The sequence below is a fragment of the Fukomys damarensis genome, unplaced genomic scaffold, assembly GCF_012274545.1.
Source record: "Fukomys damarensis isolate Sample0158 unplaced genomic scaffold, DMR_v1.0_HiC HiC_scaffold_14, whole genome shotgun sequence".
NCBI lineage: Eukaryota > Metazoa > Chordata > Mammalia > Rodentia > Bathyergidae > Fukomys > Fukomys damarensis.
Window position 1 is genome coordinate 12,783,226 of NW_022900926.1, and position 18,566 is coordinate 12,801,791.

An 18,566-nucleotide genomic window follows, 5' to 3' on the forward strand; every position below is an offset into this window, starting at 1 on the left:
CGAAGTAGGTGCTGACGTTGGCTGGGTTGAAAATCTTGCCAGCTGCCCTTCCCCAATGAGTGTATGAACGGATGTTTAAATTCTGTCTGTTCCCGATTAAGTGGCATGACTTTAAGGTCTGTGCTCACAGGGACTGTCTGGTTCTCAGCCAGATGATCCTCTCCACGCTGCTGTAGGCTGCTTTCCATTCAGCGCCTCGCTGTCCCCGCTGTTCTCCTCTCTCTTCCTCCTTCCTGAAATTCTTTCATTGGAATTTTGTCTTTGATTCATCTCCAGGTGCACATGAACTGAGCAAATCTCCCGCCGTTCCTCCTGGTTGATCAACTGTACCTTAATAAAATGTTTGAACAAATAAAGTCTTCGCCACATATCTTATTTAATGTCCAAATTGGATATGAGACGCCAACATGGACACAGAGGAAAAGCTTGGTGTGTGGACTGTGAATGAGAACACGTATGAGTGCAACGTAGGAACACGACGGATAACTCACTTGGGAAGTAGACATAGGGAAAAGACCAATGGGGGCCCATTGCTGTTCTGACTAGTGAGTTGAGGAGCGAGATCAGAGGTCAAAGAGTTGACAGCCATGCAGAAAGAAAGGTCAAGTATTAGAGATGAGATACGGGGATCACCAGGATTGTTAAAGTCTCGAGTTGCTGTCACTTAGGAATCTTGTATGCAAGCAGTATGAGAGTTATTCTCAGGAAAAAGACTGACCACTCATGTGCGCCTTTCCAAACAGTTTGGGTTCATGCAGAGGTCAGTGTATTCAAAGGAACACAATAAAAATATATTGGTGAGAGGTAAAAATTGAACTGACACACTCAATTTTGCTACAAATGTGATTAAATTCTCTGGAGTCACTTGTATTTGCTTTCACTGTATACATGAAATAAGTGAGAAAATTTAGGGTTTATTTTTTTCTCCCAAGTAGAATCCTTGGAATATGACCTGGACCCTCTTACTAGTATCAGTGAGTGCTCTTTTTTAGTGTCTTATGCAATGCAATGCATTTCTGTAACTCTAAGGAGCAGATTTAACAGCACGCCTCTCTGCAAGGAAGGGAGGTGCTCCTGCCAGGCTTGTTAGGAAGTGAGCCTCCTCTCTGGATGCTCATGCCCCAGGCACAGGAGAATCTGAGCCCTGAGGCTAGTGCTGACTTGCTGTGCTCAGCCTCCTCTTCAGAGCTAGGGAGAGAACAAGTTGTGAAAGAATTGTAAGGTCATCCACTGGGATCTGTAAAATATTCCTTTTGCCTATTTTTTAAAATTGAGTTTATTGGTACATTCTAGGTATACAGTACAGTTACATTCATCATTGGGATCTTGTACCTTTACATGACAGGTCTTGATTCTCATTTTTTCCTCTTGTCCCTGCCCTCACTTCACCCGCTCCTCCGCTCCTCATTTATAAACACTTTATTTCCATTTTTTCATTTTCTCCTATTTTTTTCTTTTCCCTTATTACCTTTCCCCTACCCTTCCCACTTTCCCTATACCTTTAGCTGTTTTCTTCGCATTGTTAATTATCTCATTAGGATCTTGTTTACTATTATAGTTTTTCACACCAGAGAAACTATTTGGTATTTACACGTGTGCCTTGTTTATTCGTTTTGCCTTTCTAACTACTTTCCCAGCAAAAACTAACCCCAAGCATTTCACAATGCTCTTGTTTTTTTTTAAGCTTGCTTTGACAATCACTTCATTTCTCTCCATGTACAAAAATCATTGTTTAGAAGTCTTCCACGTACCCTCCTTCACCGTCCTCTTATATTTCTGAAGCTGGTGGTGACATTGGAAGAGATGCCATCTGCACCCTCAACCAGTTCCCTCCCCAGGTCATGGTCAGCACCCTTGATCAAGGGTTCCTGCATCCTGAAGGTCAGATGTCTACAGCATGAGGCACCTGAGAAGACTGTGGAATCACTCTGACTTCTAGAGAGGACGCTTTTATGTCCCCTCCCAAGGCTCAGTGCTAATAGGAGCTGCCACACTCTGAAATTAGATTAACCTTTTACAGAAATACTTCCTATCCACTCTTTCCTCAGTGAACTCTCAATCTTCCATTCCTAAAGCTCCTTAGGGATTAATTTTGTTCTGCTAAGGAACACTTGAGTTCATTCTTGCAGGGTACAGGAAGGGGAAATGCATCTTGGGAAATACTCTTGGCAGCTTCCACAATCTCTGAATACAGCGCATGCTTAATACTTTGGAAAGGAAGAGTCGGAGGATCTTGAAATCCTGCTGCAAAATCAGATCAAAATACTTCATAAATAGAGGGATGTACCCTTTGGGATATGTTAATCATTCTAAAATATGCCAATGTTGCTACAGTTTATTTCACTATGTAAAAAAAATCATATGAAAAAATATATACCAACAACATGAATATATGAAAGATTTATTTCCTTAAATTCAAACAAGGAAACAAACTATATTCAATACTCAGTTTAGGATTGACATATGTGAAATATAATATAAAGTTTGTGTTCTCTTTTTATCACAAACATTTGAGTGATAGAATTAATTTACAAAGTTAACTCCCTTTGTCGTACATATAAACAGGACTTTCCAGAACTGTATATCTCTCCCCATCAGTCCAAGATTTATTAATAATTAAGTAATCTATTCAAAACATATCCAGTTGATGTCTGTAATTTGGTATGATGTAGTCAATTCAACATGATCTCTATTTTCATGATGCTTGAGATCTTTACTGGAAAAAAACCTGAGAAAAGTGCGTACAGAAGAGGATCTATGAATTCAAATTATTACACTGTAAAGGAGAAGACTGCCCTTGTGTTACTGCCAAAGCGCAAGGATGGGCAAGTCCAGAAGAAGCAGCTCCCAGCCTTGAGTTAAACAAAAAGCTGCTTCAAAATTTGTACAGTTTCAAGTACTCTGCAATCAGAATTTAACAGAGGAAATTAGGAAAATGTATACTGTCCTGTTTGGTGGTGTGAACCTGGAGCACCGTGCCCAGGGCTGAGGTGGGAGGTAATTGAAGACTCTACTTCAGGTCTCTAAAACGCTTCCCTTGTTGCTCCTAAAAGCATCTTCAGTACATGGGTTTGCAACAGATCAGACCAAGATTATTTGGTATTTTAAACCATTTGCAGTAGTTTAAGTTTCGGATAACTCAGAAAGGAGTTACAGGTAGTAAGTGACTCAAAGACGCTGGTAAAGTAAGAGGCCACTAACTCGGCCATCTCCCCAGGGACTGAGCCTGTGAAATATTTCTCATTATGACCAATGTAAGAGAAAGACGTGATAATGATGCACTGTGCTCTAGGCAGTGCCCAAGCCTAGAAGATGTTTAATGAGAGGAAAGGGAGAAAAATGTTGTGTACCTTGTCTTCCTCTGGATTAGAGGCTGAGGGAGCCAAAGTTATAGTATAGGACAAGTGGTAATGTAAATAAAGACCAGTGGGCATTTGTTACATGGAATCAAATGAGTAATAATCCAAGCAATTCTATAAGATTCTTACAGTGAGTGAGTGTGTCCTCTATTCATTAACTACTTAATTCATTTGCCCTTGACAGTTGTTTTCAGAAATATCATTAGCTACCTATAAAATACTTAGTATTAGCTTTCGGGCAGTGCAGCGGCTTGGGGAGTCAGAGCTGATGCCTAGACATCAAAATTAGCTTTAGCAGAAGAGAAATGGAGGCACCACAGAGCATAAGGATGAATTCAGGAAGGCCTGAGACCATGGAAAACTTGCCTGATCTCTACACTCTTTTTCAAGAAGAGCTTGCTATGATGACAGACCGTGGAGCCCTTATCAAAATCCCAGACTGTCAAGAGCAAGGTCTGGTGTATTGAATTCACTTGTCATCTTGTCAGGTGGACAAGCTCTCTGAGATAGTAGGTGTCAGAGACTAAGCATGTGTGAAGTTTATTGGCCGAGAGATGAAAAGTATCTCTCTCTATGGAAGTTGTCAACCAAGGGACTGGGAAAGGCCTAAACCCCAACAGTGTTATTATTGAGCAAGAAGAGAGGAGGAGGTTGTCCTTCCAGGATTCCAGTGGGCAGAAGATTATCCCTGAGGCTGTCCTTAATGCTACCTGCAAGAAGTGTGGCTGTAAAGGCTTCTTTGCAAAAGACTATTTCATGCAACCAGGTGGGACCAAATAATCGCTGATGCCAACCAAATGAGGACGAGGAGAGAGAAGAGGCAAAGTCAGTAGAATCTGAGAAGCCTACTCCCACGAGAAATTCATCCCAAAAAAGAAAGAAGGAAAAGAAGAAAACGTAACAGAAACAAGAAGTCATCTGACTCTGACACCTCAGACTCTGAGAGTGATACGGGCAAAAGGGTACACATCAAAAGACAGCAAGGCAGCAAAGAAGAAGAAAGGAAGCATAAGAGGAAACACAAGGAGTGAGAGTAGAAGACAATGGGAGCAGGGCGGGAGAGAAAATATGAGTCCAGGAGCTTTGTGCCCTGAAGCCCTGGCCCCTGGAGAGACTCAGTCATGAGAATATGGCCTCCCGCCCCAGTGACTTCGCTGCTATGGGAGATGGTTTCCCCTCACGCAGCAGGCAGGTTTGGGAGTTGAGGTCAAAAGCGCTGCCCGCATGAGTTGTTTCCTTATTGCACCTGACCCCTGCAGCCCACCCGTTCATGCACCCAGCTTCCTTCGCTCAGCAGGTGGTCCTTTTACCCAGCTGCCTCTGCCAGAGCTGGGTTCCTTTGAAGGGATATGGGCTAGAGCCACAGGTACTGCTGTGGAGCTGAGCTTGGCTGTAGTTGGAGGAGTGGTTGCCCCTTCCCGTTGGACTGTCTTGGGCCATTGGCTCGTGGTCTCTGCTGCACCCACACAGGAGCAGAGGGAAAGTGGCTGTAGGAGGGAGAATGTGGTGAGAAGTGGTGCTCACTTTTACATTCCTTCAACATGGTTCTGCTCTGCTAGAAGTGACAACCAGTGGCCAGTCAGAAAACGATCATTTGCAGTGTGACTCATTTTGTGTATGACATTCCACTAGACCACTGAACCAGACATCGGAGGCCAAGATCATGGCTGTACTTTCTATGTATTACTGGGAGAGTCTGCTGATTCTACTTCAAGTCTCTGCTTAAATTCCTGGCACTAAATGAACTTGTGTTTTATTTTAAGTTTACTGAAAGTTCTTATTTCTAGAATCCTTATTAATGTGTAACTTACAGACTTCAAGTCACTGAGCCTGCATGAGTTGACAGAAAGTACTTTTATTTTTCCCTGAGACAGTGTCTCACTAGGTAGTTCAGACTGGACATGAATTCAGGTGATCTTCCTGCCTTAGCCTCCCCAGTTCTAGGTCAGAAAAGCATTTAATATGTTATCTTAGACTTTGGAGAGAGGACCAGCGGAGGTACAGAACAGAGGCACTAGCCGGTCACAGCTTTCTTGGGAGATCACTTGCAAGCCTCCTTCTGTGATGAGCAGGCAACCTCTTTCACCAGAGTTGGTTAAAGAACCAGTCAGAATCAGTAACCTTGAGTACTATCCTGGTGCATAGGTGGGAGCTTAGTAGTCATCTCAGCCCATGATCTTCTCCCACCACAATGGCACAAGCCTAGGTGCTGTGCTCTTAGCCTGTACTCTGGAGAGTATTCCAGAGAACCAGACCCACGGGTGCTCAGCACAGCACAGTCCTGAGGTGAAAGTTCATGGCCGAGCCTGGGGAAACCCTACACTGGACTAGCTCATTTGACCATGGCAGCAGGCAGAGGGGCGAGGTATAGGGACAGTTGTTTCATTAATAAATGTTCAAGTTGACCAGCTGAAAAAAAAATACTTAGCATTAGATGATCAATACTGTGAAATTTTATTTACTCTAATCCTACAGATATTATGCAGCAATTTTATTTTCATCTTTTTGTTGCTTCTGAGCCATTATTCATACTGTCCAGTCACAGGGAGAGTCAGAATGCTTGCTCAGGGTCAATATACAACTTCAATCTTTATCTACAAAAATATCCATGATCTCCTCACTGCCTTCAGTGGACAGGTGTAGACTTAAAAGTATTGGTTCAGGAAAAGGGAAATATCTGTTTCTTTACTTCATATTCTGTGCTCATTTTCTGTTTCTATTCCATAGTGAGAAGAGGTAGCAGAAAAGGGGAAAGTAATTTGAAGCCAAATTTGTTCTTCATGAAGTCTTCCCTGGGTGGCCTTGAAGTACCTAGCATGACAATCAAGCCAGTGTTACCGAGGACAATCCTGTACAGCAGCCTCTGTATGCAGCATCCACACTCTCCGATGCGTGAAGGCTGTGACTGTTCTGTGCTGTTTTAATTTTTTCCAACATCCTCCCCAGTGGGTGTGTGGCGCAACACAGACTCGAGGAGACTCCTTACTGGGGAGCCTGCAGGAAGCCTTCTACCTCTTTTCTAGGCCATGGGGGACTCACGAATCTTTGACATCTGAGTCAGTGATAGTGTGTGCCCTTCCCGCAGGCAATCCACTCTCCTTCTGCAGGTCTCTCTATATTACTTTTCTCTGCTTAAAATTAGCAGAGATAAATTATTCTGTAAGGAGCCTTAATAAGGGAATAAAAGTTGAGTCATCCGTACCTTCTTCAAAAGTGTAATCCCCTGAGCAGTATCACCCCAGATACAGAGGCCCATGATCTTGCGTCCCATGGAAAGATTTCAGGCAGGAGTGCAAAGGGCTTCGCTGGAGTGGCTCCCTGACATCAAGGGTGTGTGCAGTGGGCAGGCTTCCCACAAAGAGTAACGCGTGGTTCTCATCACAGAGCCTATGTGCGTGAGGCTGCCACGCTGTGGAAATTGCTCTTCAAGGCGAAAACACTCCTAGACATGATAAAGCTTTTTTTTTTGCACTATTGATATTCTCTTTATTCCAGTCCTGTTCTATTCAGGATAGTGTGGGGGCTTCAAGAACAAAAGGAGAATGGAGCAAAGAGTAAAAACGAAGGGTGAGCCTTTCCCTTGTGAAGGTCCCAGTACCTAGGCCTGGATAACATGAGCAAGAAGGATAGTGTTAAACTGTGGAAGATTTCTAATTTTTGTCTTAATTAGAAGGGATTTTGAAAGGGATTTTAAGGCAAGAAATTGAAGGGAAGGCTATGAAATACACCTGGAAGGGTGTTAAAGATGAGGTAGAGAGAATCAACAGAGCAGGTTTACTTACATGAGGGAAGAGAAAATAGTTCAGCCACTTTGTGTTTGTGATATACGGGATTTAGCCAGCCTGACACCAATGGATTATCTAATGTGTCAGGCTTCACAGTATAACTAGAAAAAAGAATGAACTTCATGACACTAGAATTGAGTTCCTCAACATTTTGTTAATACTTTGAAGACTACACCATACTATCGTACGTTTTGAGATATCTCACTCACTTAGTAGAAAACAAATGATAAACAATATTTTAACAATATGAGATACTCTTAAATTTCTCTTTTTCTGTCTACACTATCAATAAGAAAGTTTATTGTTGATGAAGTACTGTACATCAAGTTATCACTTGATGTCTGTATCAGTATCCACATTCTGTATTCAAACAACACAGAACAATGGTATCAGATGTGGACAATGGCCAATCAGAATCTACACTGTCCTGAGAGAAAAAGCACGGCCTTGACACATCTTCCTTTGCCTTTTCTTGTTCTGTCAGATTCTGGATCCTAAGGCAGTTAGAAAGGTATGAAGAAAGAAGCCACGTTGCACAAGGACTTACGTTAGAAGATATTTTTCAATAACTAATGAGCACTTCAGTATTTTAACAGTTGAGATGGCTGAATAGCTGTATGTCATCTGAACATCAAGCTAATTGGGCACATAATATTGTTAAAATATTCCTGAAATTTCAATAAAATGTCCCAAAACACATATCTGAAAATTGAGGGGATCAAGTTGATTTTAAAAACCAAGCTGACAAACAAAGCACCCAACATGTACAGAAAGTAGCCAGAGAGAAAAGAGCTTTCCTACAGGACTGGAGAAAAAGTCTAAGCCCCTTAAATAGAAATTACAGAAAAAGAATGAATGAATGCACTAGTAAGAGTTGAGCAGAAGGTTTTTTCTGAAATTAGATGGACCTAAGGCTTCAAATACAACGTACCTATCTGGAGCACAGAGGTAAATGATAAAATATTCAAGACACTAAGTATAAAAAGTAAATATTGAGATACCTCTAAGGGCAAGCGCCAAAGAAAGTTTCTTCTCATAAGTATACTAATTCCTAAAAATTTATAGAGAAGTGATTTAACATTGGGAGCCGTTTTTGATAGAATTGGAAATCTAATTATAGTAAATGTTACAATGCAACTCCTTCTCATACAGGGAGCATAATTGGGGCCATGGGCTCACTCCTCCTGCATCCACCTGAATTTGGGCAACACCTCAGGGACAGAAGCAGAAATAAGAATAATAAATACCCACATGTGGGAGTTGCGGGAGAATCACGGGTACCTGGGAGGACTCAGCATCCTGCCAATCGTTTCTGGAAGTCACATCCAGAGAGATCCCCCGAGAGGACCCTGGGGTGGGTGCACATCTCTTGCATCTCAGAGCCTCCTTCGCTCCTTCTCCTTATTCACTTGCTGTCATGGCACATGTTTCTCCAGTTTGGTCACTTCTTCTTTTCTATTGGTGCAAACCTGCACCCGCTGAGCACAGCTTCCCCTTTAATTTCCATAAATGTAGCTGCTTTTTTAAAAGAAAAATATTTTTGCCTTTGGGCACTTTCTTGAAATCTTTTGCTCCACATAACAATCTGGAATCGATCTCTCAGGTCCACCACTTCTATAGTGAGAAGAACTGGATTCAACAAATTTATTTTTCATTTCATAACTCTTCCTGGAGAAATAATATAATTATTCGAGGAAAACAAATACATACAAGAGAGCATTGGACATCCTGAATACATGCATATGTGTTATTTTTATTATTAACTTTACTTAGAAATATTTATTGTTACTGAAACCACTAGAATCAAAATCAGTTGATGGTATTCAACCTGAGAACTAAATTGTGAGTAAATGATATCAAGACATCTGGAGTTTATTTATCTGAAAGTCACATAAAGACAGAAAGTTTCTCAAACACATAGAAAATTAGAATTAATACAATATCTCAGGAAAGGTTTAGCAATTCAACTGAACTTTTTAATAATAGAAGAAATAGTGTTAGTAATAATTAATATCAAGGTGTGACTAAATAGAAATTTGAGAAAATAGAAAAAACATTTTTTGTATGTATTCCTTCCCCGAAGATTGGAGGCTCTAAGTTTTAATATTTTGTGCATGTGACAAGCTTAAATATTGTATTGCATGGTTCCTCTAACAGGACAAATCCAATATTAGAAAAAAAAGTCAAAGATAGACAATAGGAAATAGAGAGACAGAACTTTGCCAAGGAAAGGGAACCAAGAGATGGAGGGAGATGGGGGACGGTGAACAGAAGAGCCCTCCCCCAAAAGAATCACAATGTACCAACTTCCCAAGAGGAATCTGATCAGTATTTACTGCACACATGTACAAATAATAATAAAAAATAGTAAAACAGGAAAAAAAACCCAAAACAAATGAATGGATAAAATTTGGTGTCTAAGAGAAACTAATCTAGAAAGAACCCAGCAGCTAATTCATGTTACTCAAGGACACAAGGCCCTCTAATTTAATCCCCAAAGCAGTTCATTTCTAATTACCTGGTGAGGATAGTGTGTCATGATTACATGCATCAGTTGTGTTTGAGCTGCGTTATTGAAATGTATTTTTCCACGCTGTTATTCTCCTAGTATTATATCTTTTATCTCATCATTCTTTCTCTCTTTGAATATATTTAGATTTATACTTTCATGTATGACTTTGAAAAGCTCTGTATAATTTAGAACAATACAAAAATTGAATAATAAATTAATTTAGAAATGTGATTACATTGTAAGGATCTTATGCTTTTTAAATTGAATATATAAGTACTTGTAAAGTTTCTTAACTGCATGTAATTTTCTTACAAATGCAGTACTTATAACAAAAAAAACTCATTGAACATGTGAAAATTTCATTTGTGACACCAGTTTTTTCTTCTTTGGAAACAATGGAATTAATGTTAATTAATAGAAATACTCCTGATTTATTAATCCTGACCCTGATATATTTTTCAATACACAAACCTGATACCAACAATTCAGACTCTCCCTTGCTCCCTCTCTCTGCACAAGATATCACTTTTCCAAACTTCTTTAGTTAACTTGTATTATATTGAGGAAATGCTACAAGATAGAGGATATATATCCAGGAATTAAACTTATAAAAAATAATCAAAGCCAAACATCACAATTTACAATATTCTTCAGTAGGTCTTATATATATTTTCTGTTAAATATTCTCAGGGGTACAATAAGGAAAAGGTTATTAGCCTGACATCTAAGAAGCTCTTAGAAACTCAGCAGCCGAAGATCACAGTGATAAATGGCAGAGTTGGTGGCAATGTTATGTGGCTGTCATTAAATTTGGGTCTAATGTTATATTTACCAAAGCATGTTGCAGTTGAATGCAACTTGGATTGACAGGATCAAAGATGGACCATATTCGATTATTTTACATTAGGACTCCTGATCGTGTCTTTTCCCACAGTGTGCTTACTATGAAACTCTTTTCATTTCCCTCATTCAAAACAAGAACCTACTCAGCAAACAAGTTTATGGAGGAGGAGTTCTCCCTGAACACTTGGCCTGTAACAATGAGCTTGATGGCCCTTCGAAACCAAGGGTAAAAGAAAGCATAAATCAAGGGATTCATTGCTGAGTTGTAGTAAGCGACCCAAACTAGTATCTCATACACATAAGTGGGTTTGTTGCTGCCTTTCTCTCCCTCTTGGCTACCCTGTCTTTGTAGCTGTCAGATGATTTTGCAGTCTTATGGCTCAGACTTTCAATTTTCCTAGCTTGCTGTTTAGCTATGAGGAAAATCTTGGAGTAGAGAGTTATCATCACAAGTGTGGGGATGAAGAATAATAGGAAGTCGATCAAGACCCAGTTTTGATTGGCTGCGATCTGACAGCCTCCCACACAGGTGAGAGCACTCACTAGTTCCTCCAGCCCAGCTTCAGTTGCTCTGCTATAAAAAAGTGAAAAGCTGTAAATTACAGCAAGCAACCAGGAGAGAGCGATACATTTGCCAGACAAGGCAACAGTGAACTTACTTGGATAGACCAGGGGGTCGGTGACGGCGATGTATCTGTCAATGGAAATAACGCACAAGTGGAAGATAGAGGAATAACAGAAGGAGCCATCAAAACAGGAGTGGAATTTACAGTAAGCGTCCCCAAAGTACCAGCAGCTCTCCACAGACCTGACCATGCTGAAGGGCATCACAGTGGTCCCCACCAGGAAGTCAGCACAGGCCAGAGAGGCGACCAGAAAATTGGCTGGGGAGTGGAGCTGCTTGAAGTGCAGGATGGAAGTCATCACCAGCAGGTTTCCAAACACAGCCAGCACAGCCCCAGAGCCAAACACCAGGTACAGAAGCAGGCGGGGGCCTGGGGAGTAGGGAGCTTTCACACAGGATCCGTTCACGTGCTCGTAGCACAGCTGGACAGGAGGGGCCTGGTCACTGCTCAGGTTTCTCTCCATACCTGGCAATGGAGTCATCTTCTTTGGCCAAGTGTGTAAAACCTGTCTTCAAAAATCCTCAGAAAATGTAAAATACTCCTTAACTGTGATTAAATTAGTAAGTTTTTCCTATACCTTCATCCAATTCTTAGAAACTGATTAATGTCCACATCTGATAAAATTACTTCCTTCCTAATACACAGGCAATCAACTTTCATTACTGCATGAAACGCTGTCTATTTCTATTGTAAAATTTCTTTTTATCTATGTTTTTTTCATATGTGAGCAGTGTCTGGTTTCTAAAGGAATAATCTGTTTTCTTATGTACGTCTGTGTGCCACTTTTTATTAGGATTCTTATCCTAATTAAGCAAAGCTAGGTTGATGTTCTGAACACTCTTTTCCCTCAGGAAAGTAGCTTAATGAATCCAAATATCTAAAGCTGCTAAGATTGACTCCCATAGTGCAAGGTGAGGCAAGTAAGACACTTTGAATAACTAATGTGCTTATGCCAAAAACAAACATGTGCCCTTCTAATTTGCTGATGGAGTTTGATGCTTTCAAACAATTGAGATGGAAATAACATGTGTCTTAACAAACCTTTGTTCCGAATTTGAAAGCTTATTTTTTCCGATTAATTATGATGTATCATCTTTTTCATGTTTGTGAGAAATGTTCATTAATGATTCTCCTACTGTCTTTAAATCCCCTTCAGATAAGCTCTTTTTCCCTCCTGTCATTGATTTATGTTTTTGAGAATGTATCTGCTTAGTATCCTTTGTGGCATATAGTAGATACATTCATCATGGGAAGTTGTTTCACACATCAATCACATCTTGATCATTGTAGCCTCCCTTTCCTGCTCTCCCTGCTGGCTTCCCCTTTGCCTGATCCCTTTCTCATCATTTCAAAGGATATTTTTTGACTCACTGATCCTTTGTATTGTCTTCCTAATCTCAATTGCAATAATTTTCACTTTGATCTCTCTGATTTCTTTCCTTGTATTAGTTTCACATTTGTACTTCTCTTGTCTTCCTAGGAACTTCAGACGCATCATGTGGTTATTTATTTGGGATTGCTCTCTTTATGTGTGCTTTTACATCTGTAACCTTCCTTCTGAGCGCTGCTTTTAGTATGTTTCATAGGTATTGATATATCAGGTTTCTACTGTCACTTGATTCTAGGAACATTTTTAAAAGTTCTTCTTTGGTTTCTTCTGTGATGCATTGATTTTTCAATAATGTATTATTTTATACCTGTGTTTTTCCATATTTTCTGGTGACTTCTTTTGCTTTATATTTCTAGCTTCAGTCCACTATGAGCCAGTCAGTACATGTGATTATTTCAATTTCTTTGTTAGCATGCTTTATGGCGGAAGATCGATTTGGAAAAAGATTCTGTGTGCTATTGATAAAAATCTGTATTCTGTTGTTGTTGGAGAAAATACTCCGTAGATATCTGTTAAGTCTTTGTTCAATGCTGTGGCTTGACTCTAGCATTTCTTTGTTGGTTTTTCCTTCTGGTCTACCTAATTGAGTGAGGGGTGTATTGAGGCCTCTGGTTATCAGTATCTATCTCTCATATTAATTCCAGAAGCTTTTGTTTTCTGAAATTGGGTGCACTGACACTCAGTGAATAGATATTTATTTATAATTGTTATCTCTTTCTGTTCAATTATTTCCTTTACCAGTTATAGTGGCAATATTTTTCTCTGCTAATCAGTTTTAGCTTGAAGTTATCTGTGTCTAAAAATATGATAGCTACTCCTGCTCGTTCTGGGGGTCTGGTTGATTAGAGAATCATTTTCCAGGCTTTCATTTTCAGTCTATGTAGTTCTTTCTGAGATGTTCTCTGATAGGAAATGTGTGCTACATTTTGCTTTATGATCCTTTCTGCCAGTCTGTTTCTTTTAATTGCTGAGTTGAGATCACTGACATTGAGAATTATTATTGTAAGGTGTTGACTGAATTCTGCTATTGTATCATTTTTTTTCAGTAATGATTCTTTCCTTTTTTTTTTTCTTTTGCTTAACAATTCTCCTAGGTGTGTATCTACTTTCTTTTGGGCTCTTTGGAGTTGGTGGCCTCTCCATCTCTATGCAGCATTATGTTATGTATTTTCTGTAACATGGCATTAGTGGTAATATATCTCTTTTTAATTTACTTTTTGTCCTGAAATACCTTTATTTCTTCATTATTTTGAATGGTAATATTACAGGATATAGAAGTCAGGGACAAAACTCATTTTCTTTGTGATCTTTTCTTTTCTTTGTGAAATTCTTTCCCCAGGTTCTTTAAATTTGTGCTGATCTTGAAAAATTGTGCTGAGACATCCACAGTTATCTTGATGGCTTTGCTTTTATAGGTTGCTGTTTTCCTCTATCAGCTTTTAGTACTCTCTCCTTTTGTTAAAATTTTTATTATAATGTGTCATAGAGTGGTTCTTTTCTGGTCATAACTATTTGAGGTTCTATACGCTCTTGTACTTGAATATTGCATCCTTTCCCTAGATTTGTAAACTTTTCAGTGAATAACTTTTTAATACCTTTTCAGTCATCTTCTAATTTTTCCATTATTTCTATGATTCTGTGTTTAGTTGGTCTTTTTTGAGTTATCTGGTAGCTGTTGCAACCAACTTGCGTGTTCTTATTTTTTAGAATATCATTAAGTTTATATTCTGTTAACATTCATTTTGTCTTCCATTTCTGTTACTTTGTTTTCACGTTAGTAGAGTGTGCTACCCTTGATTTCTAATAAATTATATAGAAAGCCAAATTATTACGAAGAGCAAAATAAAAGCAAGAGGGTAGGAAGTGGAGAGATAGATCTTTCTCAAATAAAGAAGATCAAGACATGAAGGGGGAAAAGGACGGAAGAGAAAGAGGATGAAAAATGGAATCAAGTTGTGTAACGTCCACGTACCAATTCCGTACAAGGAATGTAAACATTATGTACTGTAAACTTGGGCCAATGAAAAAATACCCAGACATTTTTTTCATGTCTATCTCGGCTTGGTTTCTTTAATACTTTGCAATTCTTTTAGAAATGGTCATGATTAATTAAATCCTCTTCGAGCTTGTTAAATATTTTATGCATTTGCTTATATGTTTCTTCTTTATCTCTCCAAAAGTTTTGGCCACTTGATTTTTTAGTTCTTTGCCTATAGCTTCCTCTACTTTTGTGTCTATGAGATTAGCTTTTGGGGAATTAGGGGCTTAGAGGTATTTATTTGCTTTTTCATGCATATACTGAATCCATTCAAAATAATATTTTTTCAGTGATTTTTTTAATACACGTTTGCATTACATCATGTTTACACTCCCCGTGAGGAGTTGGTACATGTATATAATGGATCTCAATCCTCTTTTCATTCTTTTTCCCTCCACTCCTTCACCACTCCTTCACTTCTTTACCCCCTTCCCTTCTGAAAAACATCTATCTCCCTGCTTCCTATTATTTATCTCTGACTTTGCTCTTTATTTATATTTTGTTTCTCATATAAGATAAAATAAGTGTTATTTGCATTGTGTGTCTGATTCATTTCACTTAACATTATGGTCTCAAGGTGCATCCATTTTTCTATAAATGAGTCAAGTTATCTTTTTTATGGCAGAATAGAAATACCACAATTTTTTTTTTTTTTTTGAGACAGGGTCTCACTATGTAGTTGAGACTGACCTGGAACTCACTGTGTAGCCCAGGTGGTCTCAAACTCACAGCAATCTTCCTGCCTCAGCCTCCTGAGTGCTGGGATTACAGGCATGCACCACCACGCCCAGCTACCATGATTTTTCTTTTCTTTTTTTGTTGGTACCGGGGTTCAAATTCAGCAATGTTGTGCTTGCAAGGCAGGTGGCGGAACGACTGCGCTAAATTTCCAGCCCATCACAATTTCTTTATTCATTCATCTGCTAATGGACATACTGGTAGCTTCCAAGATTTAGTTATTATGAACTGCATTACTATAAACATGGTTATGCACATACCTCTGTAATCTGATGTTTTCAAACTTTTTTAAAGATACCTAGAGAAGAATAGCTGCATCGAATACAATTGTAGTGTTGGTTTTTTGAAGAATCTCCATAGTGACTTTCATTAATGTTGTACTAGTTTACATTTCCCACCAACAGTGTACTAGGATTTCTTTTTTTCCCACAGCCTCATGAGAATTCATTATATGTTTTCTTGATGATAGCCATTGTTTGTGGAGTATATGAAATCTCAATATTATTATACTTAGAATGTTTTGAATGGCCAGCTACATCAAACATTTTTTTCATATATTTATTGGCCATTTTTCTTCTGATAAATGTTTGTTCATTTCAGTTGCCCATTTGATTGTGTCTTTTATTTTGGGTTTTTTTGTTTGTTTTCCCCCATTAAGTTTATTGGTACATTTAAAGGAAACAATACAGTTACATTTATCATTGGGATCTTGTACCTTTACATGACAGGTCTTGGTTCTTGTTTTTCCCCATATCTCTGCCCTCCCTTCACCCCTTTCACCCTTCCCTATTTACAAAGACTTTGTTTCCATTGTTTCCTTTTGTCATATTTTTTCTTGTCCCTTATTTCCTTTTTCCTACCCTTCCCCTTTCCCCTTTAGTAAATAGGAAGAAAATGGCTAAAGGGGAAAGGGGAAGGGAAGGGAAAAGGAAATAAGGGAAAAGAAAAAATATGAAAAAAGGAAACAATGGAAATAAAGTCTTTGTAAATAGGGGAGGGTGGAGGAGGGGAGGGGAGGGCAGGGTTGTGGGAAAAAATGAGAACCAAGACCTGTCATGTACAGGTACAAGATCCCAATGATGAATGTAACTGTACTGTATACTTTAAAAGTACCAATAAACTCAATAAGATTTTTTAAAAATGTGATTTTGTCTCCATGGGAAAGACACAGAGCTGTTCTCTAGCATTCTGGAGGAAAACCATACTGTTTGCAGTGAAGGATGAAGCAGGTTTTGGAAATATGTACATTGTTGTGCTACAGGGTAGTGATGGACTATGTGAGCATATGATATCAGGTGGTCATAGGTGTGAAACTGCCCTTTATAAGCTAGGTCTCTTTGGATCCGCCAATGGAAATGCCACTTCAGAGACCAAACAAAGCACAGATGCAGGATTCACAGAATCTGTAGGAGCCCAGAGGTCATGTTACCAGCACCACTGTGCTAGTGTCTCTCCACATCACACTTCAGCTGACTGAAGGCCAAACTAAGCTTACAGATGTACTCTTTGCATATATGACTATGCCCAGAAATAGACAGCAGTTGCATTTAAATCTTGCTCAGCATTGACCTTGGATAGGAATGGAGAGGAAAAACTTTCCCTAGAAAGAGAAATCTAGAGTTCTACTTTCCCAGCCCTTTCATTTTCAGTGTATTCAGCCAAGAAATGGAGATTTTACTCTGTCAGACTCTTCTTTACAGTTTTACCTCCATCTTTTCACCTTTCCAACACCCTTCAGCCTCCTGCTGACTGTTCTGTCTTTTCAGGAAGCTGTAAATAGACCACACTATTCATTCCAATTGTATTTCATCACAGTCATTCAATATTTCTGAAATTGATATATCTTCAAGGGGCACAGATGATATTTTACACCAGTATTCTTAGAATCCTGATCGTTGTTCTCTTCTTATGGTTTTTAATTAGTCAGTTGTACAGATATTTGTTTCCTAAAATGTGGTAGGAATTCCACACATGTAGAACCTCTTGATCAGAAGACACTATATGTAACCATCATTATAAGAATAGCAGATAGTTTGACCAGCTCTGAGACACAGAAACAGGGTGACAAACTCCCCCCATCAACCTGAGACCATCATCATGTAATCCCATGGCCACCCTGGGAAAATGTCTCAAACAGAGCTCACTTTCTCCTTAACTAGGAAGAAACAGACCATTAAGTCGAGCAAGACATTTCCCAAAAAAAGAGAACAAGGATCCAAAATGATTTCATGCTTCTATCTGACCCCCGTGGACCAATCATAAAAGTACTATTTTCAGCCTTCCTTTGAATCTGGCTACGTTCATGGGACCGATTGGAAGGTGCTCATTTCAATGCTTCATTTCAGGGTGGTCACAGCCTTCCAAGAGGAACTATCCTGATCCTTTGTTTACGTTTGGCGGGAAGACAAGCAAGTCTTTCCATAGGGCAGTTTAAGTCTGGCACCAGGCCAGGTGAGTTTTGGATAGAGCGAATGTCCCAATGCCTCATTCACATGAGGTGAAACTAGCCCAGGAATTTTGTATCCAGAAACCCCTTACGCTATACCTTCTGGTCTGCTGTGGAATATTTCACAAGATAACTTCACTTGGTAGAGCATATTCCTTTCCACCTTCAATAAATGAACATGTTTGCTGCCTCTCCGTTTGTCTTGTCCAATTCTGTGGGACACCATGAATCTAGACAGAAGGTCCATGGGACCCTTCATCAGGTAACAGCTCCTACGTCTAGGTTGTCTACGTGCTTTTCATCAATGTTGGAAGATAATCAGTCAAACTGGTTCTTCAGTGTTACTGCTGCTTTACACATTCTGCCCTATACATTTTGGAATTGTCTTACCCATACCTAGGCCTTTTAATTATTTCACTTAAAATTCAGTATTTCCTGTACTTATCAATCTTTTTTCTCTGAGCAGTTCTCTAGATACTTCTACTTATCTATTTTTAGTTCACAGTGTTTCCTCAGTTTTTAATCTGCTATTAGACTGTAACAGAACTGTTTTAGCATTGTTTTTTAGTTCAAGAATTTCTAATTTGTTCCTTACAGAGTTAAGTCTCCCATGCACATTTCTTTGTAAAGGTCCATATCTGTCAGTTCTAAGGACAAGATCACATGCGGGTCAATCTCTCAACTCCATGTTAATCATTTAGTCCTAGAAATGACTGGTTACTTTCACTGAGCAACACTAAGTATGAAAATTACAGAGGTTTTTAAATGGTGCTGTTTTCTCCCAGAGAGGACTGAGATTTCATCGGCCTGGGAGAATATGAGCAAGATC

General features: G+C 39.3%; 2 pseudogenes; one reads left to right on the forward strand and one right to left on the reverse strand.

Moving 5' to 3' along the window:
- Positions 1-3,688: 3,688 nt before the first annotated feature.
- Positions 3,689-4,390, forward strand: LOC104863960 (annotated as a pseudogene).
- A 6,248-nt stretch (positions 4,391-10,638) lies between these two features.
- LOC104863985 lies at positions 10,639-11,588 on the reverse strand (annotated as a pseudogene).
- Positions 11,589-18,566: the final 6,978 nt, after the last annotated feature.